This window comes from Nuphar pumila, chromosome 16 (genome assembly GCF_984573655.1).
Source record: "Nuphar pumila chromosome 16, dmNupPumi1.hap1.1, whole genome shotgun sequence".
NCBI classification, from domain to species: domain Eukaryota; kingdom Viridiplantae; phylum Streptophyta; class Magnoliopsida; order Nymphaeales; family Nymphaeaceae; genus Nuphar; species Nuphar pumila.
Genome location: NC_143264.1, coordinates 19,944,786 through 19,963,240, shown reverse-complemented (window position 1 = coordinate 19,963,240; position 18,455 = coordinate 19,944,786).

The following is an 18,455-nucleotide window of genomic DNA, read 5'->3' as shown; positions in this document are numbered from 1 at the left end:
TAAAACATGTTTTGAATTGTATTATGATCGTATACCAAAGATCTCATATTTCAAAAATTTTGGTAGTAAATGTTTCTTGTTAAATACCAAAGATAATCTTGATAAGTTTGATTCAAAATCAGATGAATCAATATTTCTTGGATATTCTTCTAGAAGTAAAGCTTATCGTATTTTCAATAAAAGAACATCTTGCATTGAAGAATCTTTACATGTTGCATTTGATGAGAATTGTGAGCAGGTTATACCTCTAAGCGAAGGAGAAGAAGTAATACTTCAAGAAGAACCCTTGATAGAGAGTACTTTTCAAGAAAATATTCCTCTTCAACCGGTTTGGAAAGAAGTTCCTAATCATCCACATGAGCAAGTTATTGGAGAAATAAAAAGTGGTGTTCAAACTAGAAGGCAATTAGAAAAATATATTGCAAATGTTGCTTTCATATCTAAAATAGAACCAAAGAATATCAATGAGGCTTGTGATGATGAATTTTGGCTTTTGGCCATGTCTGAAGAACTTAACCAATTTACTAGGAATGATGTTTGGGATCTAGTTGATAGACCAAAGGATCATCCGGTAATTGGAACAAGATGGGTCTTCCGAAATAAGCTGAACGAAAATGGTGAAGTCATTCGAAACAAAGCAAGGCTAGTAGCACAAGGCTATAATCAAGAAGAAGGCATATATTTTGATGAAACCTATGCACCAGTGACTCGATTGGAGTCAATTCGAATGATGCTTGCTTTTGCTAGTTACATGAACTTCAAGTTATATCAAATTGATGTTAAGAGTGCATTCTTAAATGGACACATCAATGAAGAAGTTTATGTAGAGCAACCTCTAGGCTTTGAAAATGAGAAATATCCAGAAAAAGTCTACAAATTAAAAAGAGCTTTGTACGGACTTAAACAAGCACCAAGAGCGTGGTATGAAAGACTACGAAATTTTCTAGAAAAATCTGGTTTTTCCATTGGTCGGGTAAATTCCACTTTATTTATTAAAAATCTTAATTCAGATATTCTTATTGTGCAAATTTATGTTGATGACATAATATTTGGTTCTACTAATGATTCTCTTTGTAAAGAATTCGCTAAAGGTATGCAGGAAGAGTTTGAAATGAGCTTGATGGGTGAATTAAACTACTTCCTTGGACTTCAAATAAAGCAAACTGAAGAAGGAATCTTCATCAATCAGGCTAAGTATACAAAAGACCTTCTCAAGATATTTGGGATGGACTCATCAAAATCAAGAAGAAATCCTATGAGTACAACTACTTCTCTTGATAAAGATGAAAATGGTAAAAGTGTAGATACTAAGATCTACAGAGGTATGATCAGATCTCTATTATACTTAACTGCTAGTCGACCTGATATTATGTTTAGTGTTTGTATGTGTGCAAGATTTTAAGCTAATCCAAAGGAATCTCATTTAACTGCAGTAAAACAAATTCTTCGTTATTTGAAAGATACTTCAAATTTCGGTTTGTTTTACCCAAAATCGTCTTCCTTTTATTTAGTTTCATATAGTGATACAGATTTTGCAGGAAGTAAATCTGATCGCAAGAGTACTAGTGGAACTTGTCATTTTTTAGGAAATTCCTTAGTCTCTTGGTTTAGTAAAAAGCAAAATTCAGTGTAACTCTCAACAACTGAAGCAGAATATATAGCGGCTAGTTTAGCGTGTTCACAAGTACTATGGATGAAACAAACCTTAAAAGATTTTGGTTTGAATTACTCCACAACAACTATTTATTGTGATAACACTAGTGCTATAAATCTTTCTAAAAATCCTATTCAGCACTCAAGAACTAAGCATATTGAAGTTAGACATCATTTCTTAAGAGATCATGTGTTAAAAGGAGATATTTCGTTAAATTTTATTTCCACTAAAGAACAACATGCCAATATCTTCACTAAACCACTTAAAATGAAGATTTTATGAGAATTAGGAGAGAACTAGGCATTTGCTCATTTTTGGATTTATAAAAATGTTGATTTTTGAACAAAATCTCAAAATCTCACTATATTAGTCGACCAATAAAATTTTAGTCGACTGATGCTTTAAAATTTTTAGAATGAATCACACCATATTAGTCGACCGATAAATTTCTAGTCGACTGATGTTTTTAAATTTTTTTTTAGAATGAGTCGCACATTCTTAGTCGACCGATAAACTTTTAGCCGACTAATTTTTTTTTTAAAATTTTAACTGAAGGGACCCGACACCCCTTGGATTTTTTTTAACACCCATTTTTTTTAAAAAAAAAAAGGCATCGTTTCACTTCATTTTCACACCTTTTCATTTTTCTTAAAAACGAAACCCTCTCTCTCTCTCTCTTTCCTCTCTCTCTTCCGAAAAACCCTCGGAGTGTCGTTCGATCGTATCCTCGCCGGGATTTTCATGCCGTGACCGGGAAACGCCAGAATCTTCTTGCAGTAACTGGCGCATCTTCAAAACACGTCGGAACCCTCTTGTTGTGACGGTGTATCTTCAGCCATTGCCGGAATCCCCTTGTGGCCGCCTTCTCACCCGCCGTCAGCCACCGTATCCTCCTCTATTTCTGTTTCACAACACCAGACAACATCTTCCTTCTGTCGGACGTCGTTTGGAAGCCGACATTCTTTTTGGTAAATCTGTTTTTAACCATGCCTCGTTCGAAGTCTGCATCTGCAAAAGGTTTAGGTTCTCCTCCTCCTACACCTTCTTCAAGACATGGATTTTCTCTCAGATTACTCCAAAATCCTCTTTTATATGATACTTTTGGATCGATTTCTGCACTACCTATTCTACCAGGCCGAAATGTACTCTTTCACCTATTTTCTCGTTACAAAATAAGAGAATTATTTCCGGGAATTTCACATCTTTTTTATGCCTGTGCAGATACCCTTCACTATCCTTTTCTGATTCACTTGTTTTATACGAATTTACATTTTGATCATGAAACTGGAGTTCTATCCACTCTTGTTCGTGATGTTGAAATCAAGTTTGATTCTAAACTACTTGGAGAAATCCTAGAAATTCTATCTTCAGGCACTCTTTTCAATACTGTTGAACTGAATGATGAGAAAATTTTTGAACAAATTCTTCTTCCAGGTGCACCTCACTGCCCTCCTTTCAAAAATACTAATCTTCAAACTCGTGCACGCATTGCTGGACGAATCCTTGCCCACAATGTTCTACCTAAAACTGATTCTTTTGATTACTATTCCACAGATCTATCTACAACTCTTTATGTTTTATTTGGAAATATTTCTGTAAATTGGGCCAACGTGTATTTTACTAATTTGTGGAAACAAAAACCATTTCTTCCTTATGGTTGTCTTCTAACTCGTATTTTCAGACATTTCAAAGTTCCCTTAACTAATGAAAAATATATTGAGCAAAAGGAGTTCTTTGATCAAACAATTTTTAAAAGAATGAAAATTAAATATCTGCCTCCTTTAAATGTTGATCAAACTGAACCATCAATTTCTGAACCCTTACTATCTTCTGCGACACCTTCATCTTAAGCAAAAAAAAAGAAATTTTCTACAAGTCAAGACAATGATGAAGTTTTGCAGCGACTGGAAGCTTTGGAGCTGCATCAACGCACTTTTCGTGAAGATGTGACTCAACAACTATCTTTGATTCAGAAAGAGATTACTTCAATCAAGGACTTGCTCAACTCACTTTTCTGATGTTTATGTTCTGTCCTTACTAAACTTTGATACTTTATGGGTTGTAATATTTTAAACTTGTATCTCCATTTTGCTTATGCTATTTCTGCCCTTATTTTTTTTTATTATGACAAAGGGGGAGAAAAAGATAAAAGATAGCATTACATTGAAATTGCAGGAAATCTTGCATGAGAAATGCGAAATTAAGAGAAAAAGAAAGCATTGAAAATTGCATTTATGAAAAAGTTTTAAAATGCATGAAGTAATGATGAATGGAAATGCAAACCAATCAATATGTGATATATGTGCTTTAAATGTGCTAACTTTTAATGTTTTGCAGCATATTGATAGGGGGAGTAAAATCTCCATCTATGCATATAAATGCTTTATCTTTCATTAAGTTTGTCATCATCAAAATGGGGGAGATTGTTACGACAAAGAAGCCATACATGATACTTCAAGTACAAGGTTTTGATGATGAGCAAGTGAAATCAACTGCATTTCAGCTAAGGCAATGAAGACATTGAAGAATTCGATGAAGAATCTTTGAAGACTAGTGTGCAAATGTTAAATTCATTAAAAGTCTTAGATTCTTGTAAGAGCCTTACTTAGAGTGCATATTTAGATTGCATTTCACCTAAAAAGTTTTTAGAAAAACTTTTCTAAAAGAATCCCTCATGAAAATCTTTTTAGAAAACTCTTTTCTTAAATTTTCGTGTTTATTAGTCGACCATTAGACTCACGAGTCGACTAATTCTTTCGCGCCATATTTTTTAATAAGTCATTTTTGTCAAATTAGTCGACTGAAGGTTTTATCAGTCGACTGGACAAAATGTCTATTTTTCTGAAAATTAGCAGCAGTCGACTAATGGTTTTATCAGTCGACTGAACAGAACATGTGTTTTCTGAAAAATTTAGCAGCAGTCGACTAATGCTTTTATCAGTCGACCAGACAAAATGTATGTTTTTCAGAAGATTTTAGCAGCAGTCGACTGAAAGGTTTTTCAGTCTACTGATGATATTATCAGTCGACTAATTTTATCTCTAGTCGACTAAGTTTCAAAAGTTCAGATTTTCAAACAGCTCGATAAATAGATCAGTCGACCGACGATAACTGTCAGTCTACTAATAACTAACTATTAGTCGACTAACTACTGTTTCAGTCGACTAATTTTATCGTTTTTCCTGAAACTTCAAAAAGGCGTGTCTTTTCATTTGTCAAACGTTTTGATCGTTCAAAATGGACTGTTTTGACACCCTTTCATACCCTCAACTATAAATATGAGTGCATTCTACACTCAAAAATATCAAATCCAATTGAATTACTTCTTGCTTTTCACTCCTATTCATTCAAGTATTTGTTTTCTCACTCACTTGATATTTTCACTTCAGTTTTTCACTCAAATTCTTTTGAGAGATAGTGAATTCGTGAGTAGAGTATTTCAACAACCTCAAAAGCCAATTGCATCTCATTTGCATTCAAAAGAAAGGCTCATAGGTTGTATTGTAAGTTGTTACTTATTTCAATTTTCTGTAAAAGAAATGACTCCTTGGTTTAAAGGAGTTGTTTGCTTTCAGTAGGTGTGTTACTGGAAGTGGGACCAAATTTGATCTGTATGATCTTGTAGTTACACAAGGTTGATAGTGGAAATCTCAAACGGGTTTTGCTTGAGGACTGGATATAGGTCGGGAAAGACCGAACCAGGCTAAATTTTGTGTTCTTTGTGTGTTTGCTTTTCAAATTGTAAAATACGTTTATATTCCGCAGACAATTTTTAAAAGCACTATTCACCCCCCCTCTAGTGCTCGTTGCCTCGATCCTACTGCACTTTTATTTGGTATCAGAGCAGGTTTGCTATTATTTTGATTCGATCATCATCTAGCATGGCAACTACAACATCTCAGCACTAAGAAGGATGCTCCTCTATTCGTCCTCCTTTCTTCGACGGAACAAACTATGGATACTGGAAAGTGAGAATGACAATATTCTTGCAATCCATGGATCTCAATATTTAGAGAGTTGTTTCAGAAAAATACCAAACTCCATTAACTGATTTCACCCAATGAAATGATGAAGAAAAGAAGATCGCTTCACTTAATGCCAAGGCAATGAATGCATTGTATTGTGCCGTTGACAAGGTAGAGTTTAATCGCATCTCTCAATGCTCTACAACAAATGAAATCTGGCATACTCTTCTCATGACTCACGAAGGTACATCAAAGGTAGAGGAATCTAAAATTGCTTCTTTGGTTCATAAATTTGAATTGTTTAAAATGAAGCAAAATGAATCTATATCGGACATGGTAACAAGAATGACCAATATAACTAACTCTCTGAAATCCCTTGGAAAAGAATATTCACAAGTGGATTTAGTCAGAAAGATCCTAAGGTGTTTAACTCCTGAATGGGAGAGAAAAACCAATGCTATTGAAGAGGCAAATGATTTAAACACTCCACTCTTGAAGATTTGGTTGGTAACCTAATGGCATATGAAGTCCAACTTCAAGACAGACAAGAAGAAGAACCCAAGAAGAAATCTCTTGCTTTTAAGGCTACTTCTGACTCTGAAAATTCAGAAGAAGATGAAGATGAAGATGAAGATATTGCCCTCATCACAAGGCAATTAAGAAGATTCATCAAAAATGGAAGATTTCAAAGGAAGGTAAAGAAAGCGGATTCTTCCAATCCTAATGAAGTCAAGTGCTTTAACTGCAAAAAGGCAGAACACATCAAGAAATATTGTCCTCTTCTCAAAATCATGCCCAAGGACCAATTCAAGAAGAAAAAGGCATTTCAAGCATGTTGGGATGATAGTGACTCCTCTTCCGATGAAGAATCAAATGAAGAAGTCGCCAACATGTGCTTTGTAGCACAAGAAGACTCGGTAAGTCAATTTGAGTATGATGATTTATTAGAAGCATTTAATGATTTATATGTTAAATTTAAGAGTCTAAGTTCTAAAAACAAAGAGTTAAAAACTGAAAATTTAACTCTTGACACTCAAAATAAAGTGTTACTTCAAGAGATAGAAGATCTCAAGAAGAAAAACTCTTGCCAAGCTTTTGAAATAAAGGAAATTGGAATTAGAACCAATCTCTTACAAAAAGAAATATCTAGTCTAAAAGAAAAATCAAATGATCTTCTTTCTATAGTGACCAAATTCACAAATGGTCAAGAGAATCTAGAAAGACTTCTTGGTTCTCAAATATGCTCGGTAAATAAAACCGGATTGGGATATAGCTTCTTTGATACTCAAAATAGACCAAACTATGTTGTGAAGAATCAAAGACATTATTCTCAATCATTTGTTCATAGAACTAAACTTTCTAGTTCTAATAGAAATGCATCTAATCATGAAACTTATAATGCTTATAAGCCTAGACATGATTACTCTAAAAATACTAAATCTTTTTATAGAAAGAATACTTTTTATCAAAGGAAACCAAAATCCAAAGGGATATGGGTTCCTAAGACTAACTCTCATGTACCCAAAAATAGAAAGGAGTCAAATGCTTTGTCTTCTAATTTTGTTGTAGGTACACAAAATAAGGAGCAAATGGATATTGGGCAGCGGTTGTTCCAAACATATGACTGGAAGGCCGGAGTTATTTTCCACCCTCCAAAATAAGGATGGAGGAACCGTCACCTTTGGTGACAATAACAAGGGAAAAGTAATAGGTATTGGTAATATTGGTAATCCAAAATTTCCCTTGATAGAAAATATTCTTTTAGTAGATGGTTTAATGCATAATTTATTATCTATTAGTCAATTATGTGATAAAGGTTTTCATGTTTCTTTTGAAAATGATTTATCCTTAATTTCTGATTTTTAATCTAAAAAGATCATTTTTAAAGGTAAAAGAAGGAACAATGTATATGAACTATATCTAGATGAGTTACCCACTTTTAATGAAAAATGTCTTATTGTTTCAAATGAAATTCAATGGTTATGGCACAAGAGACTTGGACATGTTAATTTTAAAATTATTTTCAAGTTATCCAAGAATGATCTTGTAAGAGGCCTACCTAGAATACCATATAAGAAAGATCACTTATGTGATGCTTGCCAAAGGGGTAAACAAATCAAGAGTTCTTTTAAAGCAAAAGATATAGTTTCAACAAAACGTCCTCTTGAACTTTTACATTTAGATCTATTTGGACCATCTAGAATTCAAAGTTTGAATGGTAGCAAGTATGCTTTTGTTATAGTAGATGATTATTCTCGGTTTACATGGGTGATTTTTCTAAAAAGCAAAAATGATGCTTTTTCATAATTTTCCAAACTTTGTAGAAGAATTACAAATGAAAAATCTACAACTATAATTAAAATTCGTAGTGATCATGGTGATGAATTTGGAAATGAATCTTTTCTAAAGTTTTGTGATCTACATGGTATATCTCACAACTTAGCTTTTTCTAGAGCGGCTCCACAAAATGGAGTTGTTGAAAGAAAGAATAGAACTTTGCAAGAATGTGCTAGAACCATGCTTCAAGATAAAAATTTACCAAAATACTTTTGGGCTGAAGCAATAAATACAACATGTTATGTTTTAAACCGTGTTCTTATTCGACCAATCTTACATAAAACATGTTTTGAATTGTATTATGATCGTATACCAAAGATCTCATATTTCAAAAATTTTGGTAGTAAATGTTTCTTGTTAAATACCAAAGATAATCTTGATAAGTTTGATTCAAAATCAGATGAATCAATATTTCTTGGATATTCTTCTAGAAGTAAAGCTTATCGTATTTTCAATAAAAGAACATCTTGCATTGAAGAATCTTTACATGTTGCATTTGATGAGAATTGTGAGCAGGTTATACCTCTAAGCGAAGGAGAAGAAGTAATACTTCAAGAAGAACCCTTGATAGAGAGTACTTTTCAAGAAAATATTCCTCTTCAACCGGTTTGGAAAGAAGTTCCTAATCATCCACATGAGCAAGTTATTGGAGAAATAAAAAGTGGTGTTCAAACTAGAAGGCAATTAGAAAAATATATTGCAAATGTTGCTTTCATATCTAAAATAGAACCAAAGAATATCAATGAGGCTTGTGATGATGAATTTTGGCTTTTGGCCATGTCTGAAGAACTTAACCAATTTACTAGGAATGATGTTTGGGATCTAGTTGATAGACCAAAGGATCATCCGGTAATTGGAACAAGATGGGTCTTCCGAAATAAGCTGAACGAAAATGGTGAAGTCATTCGAAACAAAGCAAGGCTAGTAGCACAAGGCTATAATCAAGAAGAAGGCATATATTTTGATGAAACCTATGCACCAGTGACTCGATTGGAGTCAATTCGAATGATGCTTGCTTTTGCTAGTTACATGAACTTCAAGTTATATCAAATTGATGTTAAGAGTGCATTCTTAAATGGACACATCAATGAAGAAGTTTATGTAGAGCAACCTCTAGGCTTTGAAAATGAGAAATATCCAGAAAAAGTCTACAAATTAAAAAGAGCTTTGTACGGACTTAAACAAGCACCAAGAGCGTGGTATGAAAGACTACGAAATTTTCTAGAAAAATCTGGTTTTTCCATTGGTCGGGTAAATTCCACTTTATTTATTAAAAATCTTAATTCAGATATTCTTATTGTGCAAATTTATGTTGATGACATAATATTTGGTTCTACTAATGATTCTCTTTGTAAAGAATTCGCTAAAGGTATGCAGGAAGAGTTTGAAATGAGCTTGATGGGTGAATTAAACTACTTCCTTGGACTTCAAATAAAGCAAACTGAAGAAGGAATCTTCATCAATCAGGCTAAGTATACAAAAGACCTTCTCAAGATATTTGGGATGGACTCATCAAAATCAAGAAGAAATCCTATGAGTACAACTACTTCTCTTGATAAAGATGAAAATGGTAAAAGTGTAGATACTAAGATCTACAGAGGTATGATCAGATCTCTATTATACTTAACTGCTAGTCGACCTGATATTATGTTTAGTGTTTGTATGTGTGCAAGATTTTAAGCTAATCCAAAGGAATCTCATTTAACTGCAGTAAAACAAATTCTTCGTTATTTGAAAGATACTTCAAATTTCGGTTTGTTTTACCCAAAATCGTCTTCCTTTTATTTAGTTTCATATAGTGATACAGATTTTGCAGGAAGTAAATCTGATCGCAAGAGTACTAGTGGAACTTGTCATTTTTTAGGAAATTCCTTAGTCTCTTGGTTTAGTAAAAAGCAAAATTCAGTGTAACTCTCAACAACTGAAGCAGAATATATAGCGGCTAGTTTAGCGTGTTCACAAGTACTATGGATGAAACAAACCTTAAAAGATTTTGGTTTGAATTACTCCACAACAACTATTTATTGTGATAACACTAGTGCTATAAATCTTTCTAAAAATCCTATTCAGCACTCAAGAACTAAGCATATTGAAGTTAGACATCATTTCTTAAGAGATCATGTGTTAAAAGGAGATATTTCGTTAAATTTTATTTCCACTAAAGAACAACATGCCAATATCTTCACTAAACCACTTAAAATGAAGATTTTATGAGAATTAGGAGAGAACTAGGCATTTGCTCATTTTTGGATTTATAAAAATGTTGATTTTTGAACAAAATCTCAAAATCTCACTATATTAGTCGACCAATAAAATTTTAGTCGACTGATGCTTTAAAATTTTTAGAATGAATCACACCATATTAGTCGACCGATAAATTTCTAGTCGACTGATGTTTTTAAATTTTTTTTTAGAATGAGTCGCACATTCTTAGTCGACCGATAAACTTTTAGCCGACTAAATTTTTTTTTAAAATTTTAACTGAAGGGACCCGACACCCCTTGGATTTTTTTTAACACCCATTTTTTTAAAAAAAAAAAAGGCATCGTTTCACTTCATTTTCACACCTTTTCATTTTTCTTAAAAACGAAACCCTCTCTCTCTCTCTCTTTCCTCTCTCTCTTCCGAAAAACCCTCGGAGTGTCGTTCGATCGTATCCTCGCCGGGATTTTCATGCCGTGACCGGGAAACGCCAGAATCTTCTTGCAGTAACTGGCGCATCTTCAAAACACGTCGGAACCCTCTTGTTGTGACGGTGTATCTTCAGCCATTGCCGGAATCCCCTTGTGGCCGCCTTCTCACCCGCCGTCAGCCACCGTATCCTCCTCTATTTCTGTTTCACAACACCAGACAACATCTTCCTTCTGTCGGACGTCGTTTGGAAGCCGACATTCTTTTTGGTAAATCTGTTTTTAACCATGCCTCGTTCGAAGTCTGCATCTGCAAAAGGTTTAGGTTCTCCTCCTCCTACACCTTCTTCAAGACATGGATTTTCTCTCAGATTACTCCAAAATCCTCTTTTATATGATACTTTTGGATCGATTTCTGCACTACCTATTCTACCAGGCCGAAATGTACTCTTTCACCTATTTTCTCGTTACAAAATAAGAGAATTATTTCCGGGAATTTCACATCTTTTTTATGCCTGTGCAGATACCCTTCACTATCCTTTTCTGATTCACTTGTTTTATACGAATTTACATTTTGATCATGAAACTGGAGTTCTATCCACTCTTGTTCGTGATGTTGAAATCAAGTTTGATTCTAAACTACTTGGAGAAATCCTAGAAATTCTATCTTCAGGCACTCTTTTCAATACTGTTGAACTGAATGATGAGAAAATTTTTGAACAAATTCTTCTTCCAGGTGCACCTCACTGCCCTCCTTTCAAAAATACTAATCTTCAAACTCGTGCACGCATTGCTGGACGAATCCTTGCCCACAATGTTCTACCTAAAACTGATTCTTTTGATTACTATTCCACAGATCTATCTACAACTCTTTATGTTTTATTTGGAAATATTTCTGTAAATTGGGCCAACGTGTATTTTACTAATTTGTAGAAACAAAAACCATTTCTTCCTTATGGTTGTCTTCTAACTCGTATTTTCAGACATTTCAAAGTTCCCTTAACTAATGAAAAATATATTGAGCAAAAGGAGTTCTTTGATCAAACAATTTTTAAAAGAATGAAAATTAAATATCTGCCTCCTTTAAATGTTGATTAAACTGAACCATCAATTTCTGAACCCTTACTATCTTCTGCGACACCTTCATCTTAAGCAAAAAAAAAGAAATTTTCTACAAGTCAAGACAATGATGAAGTTTTGCAGCGACTGGAAGCTTTGGAGCTGCATCAACGCACTTTTCGTGAAGATGTGACTCAACAACTATCTTTGATTCAGAAAGAGATTACTTCAATCAAGGACTTGCTCAACTCACTTTTCTGATGTTTATGTTCTGTCCTTACTAAACTTTGATACTTTATGGGTTGTAATATTTTAAACTTGTATCTCCATTTTGCTTATGCTATTTCTGCCCTTATTTTTTTTTATTATGACAAAGGGGGAGAAAAAGATAAAAGATAGCATTACATTGAAATTGCAGGAAATCTTGCATGAGAAATGCGAAATTAAGAGAAAAAGAAAGCATTGAAAATTGCATTTATGAAAAAGTTTTAAAATGCATGAAGTAATGATGAATGGAAATGCAAACCAATCAATATGTGATATATGTGCTTTAAATGTGCTAACTTTTAATGTTTTGCAGCATATTGATAGGGGGAGTAAAATCTCCATCTATGCATATAAATGCTTTATCTTTCATTAAGTTTGTCATCATCAAAATGGGGGAGATTGTTACGACAAAGAAGCCATACATGATACTTCAAGTACAAGGTTTTGATGATGAGCAAGTGAAATCAACTGCATTTCAGCTAAGGCAATGAAGACATTGAAGAATTCGATGAAGAATCTTTGAAGACTAGTGTGCAAATGTTAAATTCATTAAAAGTCTTAGATTCTTGTAAGAGCCTTACTTAGAGTGCATATTTAGATTGCATTTCACCTAAAAAGTTTTTAGAAAAACTTTTCTAAAAGAATCCCTCATGAAAATCTTTTTAGAAAACTCTTTTCTTAAATTTTCGTGTTTATTAGTCGACCATTAGACTCACGAGTCGACTAATTCTTTCGCGCCATATTTTTTAATAAGTCATTTTTGTCAAATTAGTCGACTGAAGGTTTTATCAGTCGACTGGACAAAATGTCTATTTTTCTGAAAATTAGCAGCAGTCGACTAATGGTTTTATCAGTCGACTGAACAGAACATGTGTTTTCTGAAAAATTTAGCAGCAGTCGACTAATGCTTTTATCAGTCGACCAGACAAAATGTATGTTTTTCAGAAGATTTTAGCAGCAGTCGACTGAAAGGTTTTTCAGTCTACTGATGATATTATCAGTCGACTAATTTTATCTCTAGTCGACTAAGTTTCAAAAGTTCAGATTTTCAAACAGCTCGATAAATAGATCAGTCGACCGACGATAACTGTCAGTCTACTAATAACTAACTATTAGTCGACTAACTACTGTTTCAGTCGACTAATTTTATCGTTTTTCCTGAAACTTCAAAAAGGCGTGTCTTTTCATTTGTCAAACGTTTTGATCGTTCAAAATGGACTGTTTTGACACCCTTTCATACCCTCAACTATAAATATGAGTGCATTCTACACTCAAAAATATCAAATCCAATTGAATTACTTCTTGCTTTTCACTCCTATTCATTCAAGTATTTGTTTTCTCACTCACTTGATATTTTCACTTCAGTTTTTCACTCAAATTCTTTTGAGAGATAGTGAATTCGTGAGTAGAGTATTTCAACAACCTCAAAAGCCAATTGCATCTCATTTGCATTCAAAAGAAAGGCTCATAGGTTGTATTGTAAGTTGTTACTTATTTCAATTTTCTGTAAAAGAAATGACTCCTTGGTTTAAAGGAGTTGTTTGCTTTCAGTAGGTGTGTTACTGGAAGTGGGACCAAATTTGATCTGTATGATCTTGTAGTTACACAAGGTTGATAGTGGAAATCTCAAACGGGTTTTGCTTGAGGACTGGATATAGGTCGGGAAAGACCGAACCAGGCTAAATTTTGTGTTCTTTGTGTGTTTGCTTTTCAAATTGTAAAATACGTTTATATTCCGCAGACAATTTTTAAAAGCACTATTCACCCCCCCTCTAGTGCTCGTTGCCTCGATCCTACTGCACTTTTATTTGGTATCAGAGCAGGTTTGCTATTATTTTGATTCGATCATCATCTAGCATGGCAACTACAACATCTCAGCACTAAGAAGGATGCTCCTCTATTCGTCCTCCTTTCTTCGACGGAACAAACTATGGATACTGGAAAGTGAGAATGACAATATTCTTGCAATCCATGGATCTCAATATTTAGAGAGTTGTTTCAGAAAAATACCAAACTCCATTAACTGATTTCACCCAATGAAATGATGAAGAAAAGAAGATCGCTTCACTTAATGCCAAGGCAATGAATGCATTGTATTGTGCCGTTGACAAGGTAGAGTTTAATCGCATCTCTCAATGCTCTACAACAAATGAAATCTGGCATACTCTTCTCATGACTCACGAAGGTACATCAAAGGTAGAGGAATCTAAAATTGCTTCTTTGGTTCATAAATTTGAATTGTTTAAAATGAAGCAAAATGAATCTATATCGGACATGGTAACAAGAATGACCAATATAACTAACTCTCTGAAATCCCTTGGAAAAGAATATTCACAAGTGGATTTAGTCAGAAAGATCCTAAGGTGTTTAACTCCTGAATGGGAGAGAAAAACCAATGCTATTGAAGAGGCAAATGATTTAAACACTCCACTCTTGAAGATTTGGTTGGTAACCTAATGGCATATGAAGTCCAACTTCAAGACAGACAAGAAGAAGAACCCAAGAAGAAATCTCTTGCTTTTAAGGCTACTTCTGACTCTGAAAATTCAGAAGAAGATGAAGATGAAGATATTGCCCTCATCACAAGGCAATTAAGAAGATTCATCAAAAATGGAAGATTTCAAAGGAAGGTAAAGAAAGCGGATTCTTCCAATCCTAATGAAGTCAAGTGCTTTAACTGCAAAAAGGCAGAACACATCAAGAAATATTGTCCTCTTCTCAAAATCATGCCCAAGGACCAATTCAAGAAGAAAAAGGCATTTCAAGCATGTTGGGATGATAGTGACTCCTCTTCCGATGAAGAATCAAATGAAGAAGTCGCCAACATGTGCTTTGTAGCACAAGAAGACTCGGTAAGTCAATTTGAGTATGATGATTTATTAGAAGCATTTAATGATTTATATGTTAAATTTAAGAGTCTAAGTTCTAAAAACAAAGAGTTAAAAACTGAAAATTTAACTCTTGACACTCAAAATAAAGTGTTACTTCAAGAGATAGAAGATCTCAAGAAGAAAAACTCTTGCCAAGCTTTTGAAATAAAGGAAATTGGAATTAGAACCAATCTCTTACAAAAAGAAATATCTAGTCTAAAAGAAAAATCAAATGATCTTCTTTCTATAGTGACCAAATTCACAAATGGTCAAGAGAATCTAGAAAGACTTCTTGGTTCTCAAATATGCTCGGTAAATAAAACCGGATTGGGATATAGCTTCTTTGATACTCAAAATAGACCAAACTATGTTGTGAAGAATCAAAGACATTATTCTCAATCATTTGTTCATAGAACTAAACTTTCTAGTTCTAATAGAAATGCATCTAATCATGAAACTTATAATGCTTATAAGCCTAGACATGATTACTCTAAAAATACTAAATCTTTTTATAGAAAGAATACTTTTTATCAAAGGAAACCAAAATCCAAAGGGATATGGGTTCCTAAGACTAACTCTCATGTACCCAAAAATAGAAAGGAGTCAAATGCTTTGTCTTCTAATTTTGTTGTAGGTACACAAAATAAGGAGCAAATGGATATTGGGCAGCGGTTGTTCCAAACATATGACTGGAAGGCCGGAGTTATTTTCCACCCTCCAAAATAAGGATGGAGGAACCGTCACCTTTGGTGACAATAACAAGGGAAAAGTAATAGGTATTGGTAATATTGGTAATCCAAAATTTCCCTTGATAGAAAATATTCTTTTAGTAGATGGTTTAATGCATAATTTATTATCTATTAGTCAATTATGTGATAAAGGTTTTCATGTTTCTTTTGAAAATGATTTATGCTTAATTTCTGATTTTTAATCTAAAAAGATCATTTTTAAAGGTAAAAGAAGGAACAATGTATATGAACTATATCTAGATGAGTTACCCACTTTTAATGAAAAATGTCTTATTGTTTCAAATGAAATTCAATGGTTATGGCACAAGAGACTTGGACATGTTAATTTTAAAATTATTTTCAAGTTATCCAAGAATGATCTTGTAAGAGGCCTACCTAGAATACCATATAAGAAAGATCACTTATGTGATGCTTGCCAAAGGGGTAAACAAATCAAGAGTTCTTTTAAAGCAAAAGATATAGTTTCAACAAAACGTCCTCTTGAACTTTTACATTTAGATCTATTTGGACCATCTAGAATTCAAAGTTTGAATGGTAGCAAGTATGCTTTTGTTATAGTAGATGATTATTCTCGGTTTACATGGGTGATTTTTCTAAAAAGCAAAAATGATGCTTTTTCATAATTTTCCAAACTTTGTAGAAGAATTACAAATGAAAAATCTACAACTATAATTAAAATTCGTAGTGATCATGGTGATGAATTTGGAAATGAATCTTTTCTAAAGTTTTGTGATCTACATGGTATATCTCACAACTTAGCTTTTTCTAGAGCGGCTCCACAAAATGGAGTTGTTGAAAGAAAGAATAGAACTTTGCAAGAATGTGCTAGAACCATGCTTCAAGATAAAAATTTACCAAAATACTTTTGGGCTGAAGCAATAAATACAACATGTTATGTTTTAAACCGTGTTCTTATTCGACCAATCTTACATAAAACATGTTTTGAATTGTATTATGATCGTATACCAAAGATCTCATATTTCAAAAATTTTGGTAGTAAATGTTTCTTGTTAAATACCAAAGATAATCTTGATAAGTTTGATTCAAAATCAGATGAATCAATATTTCTTGGATATTCTTCTAGAAGTAAAGCTTATCGTATTTTCAATAAAAGAACATCTTGCATTGAAGAATCTTTACATGTTGCATTTGATGAGAATTGTGAGCAGGTTATACCTCTAAGCGAAGGAGAAGAAGTAATACTTCAAGAAGAACCCTTGATAGAGAGTACTTTTCAAGAAAATATTCCTCTTCAACCGGTTTGGAAAGAAGTTCCTAATCATCCACATGAGCAAGTTATTGGAGAAATAAAAAGTGGTGTTCAAACTAGAAGGCAATTAGAAAAATATATTGCAAATGTTGCTTTCATATCTAAAATAGAACCAAAGAATATCAATGAGGCTTGTGATGATGAATTTTGGCTTTTGGCCATGTCTGAAGAACTTAACCAATTTACTAGGAATGATGTTTGGGATCTAGTTGATAGACCAAAGGATCATCCGGTAATTGGAACAAGATGGGTCTTCCGAAATAAGCTGAACGAAAATGGTGAAGTCATTCGAAACAAAGCAAGGCTAGTAGCACAAGGCTATAATCAAGAAGAAGGCATATATTTTGATGAAACCTATGCACCAGTGACTCGATTGGAGTCAATTCGAATGATGTTTGCTTTTGCTAGTTACATGAACTTCAAGTTATATCAAATTGATGTTAAGAGTGCATTCTTAAATGGACACATCAATGAAGAAGTTTATGTAGAGCAACCTCTAGGCTTTGAAAATGAGAAATATCCAGAAAAAGTCTACAAATTAAAAAGAGCTTTGTACGGACTTAAACAAGCACCAAGAGCGTGGTATGAAAGACTACGAAATTTTCTAGAAAAATCTGGTTTTTCCATTGGTCGGGTAAATTCCACTTTATTTATTAAAAATCTTAATTCAGATATTCTTATTGTGCAAATTTATGTTGATGACATAATATTTGGTTCTACTAATGATTCTCTTTGTAAAGAATTCGCTAAAGGTATGCAGGAAGAGTTTGAAATGAGCTTGATGGGTGAATTAAACTACTTCCTTGGACTTCAAATAAAGCAAACTGAAGAAGGAATCTTCATCAATCAGGCTAAGTATACAAAAGACCTTCTCAAGATATTTGGGATGGACTCATCAAAATCAAGAAGAAATCCTATGAGTACAACTACTTCTCTTGATAAAGATGAAAATGGTAAAAGTGTAGATACTAAGATCTACAGAGGTATGATCAGATCTCTATTATACTTAACTGCTAGTCGACCTGATATTATGTTTAGTGTTTGTATGTGTGCAAGATTTTAAGCTAATCCAAAGGAATCTCATTTAACTGCAGTAAAACAAATTCTTCGTTATTTGAAAGATACTTCAAATTTCGGTTTGTTTTACCCAAAATCGTCTTCCTTTTATTTAGTTTCATATAGTGATACAGATTTTGCAGGAAGTAAATCTGATCGCAAGAGTACTAGTGGAACTTGTCATTTTTTAGGAAATTCCTTAGTCTCTTGGTTTAGTAAAAAGCAAAATTCAGTGTAACTCTCAACAACTGAAGCAGAATATATAGCGGCTAGTTTAGCGTGTTCACAAGTACTATGGATGAAACAAACCTTAAAAGATTTTGGTTTGAATTACTCCACAACAACTATTTATTGTGATAACACTAGTGCTATAAATCTTTCTAAAAATCCTATTCAGCACTCAAGAACTAAGCATATTGAAGTTAGACATCATTTCTTAAGAGATCATGTGTTAAAAGGAGATATTTCGTTAAATTTTATTTCCACTAAAGAACAACATGCCAATATCTTCACTAAACCACTTAAAATGAAGATTTTATGAGAATTAGGAGAGAACTAGGCATTTGCTCATTTTTGGATTTATAAAAATGTTGATTTT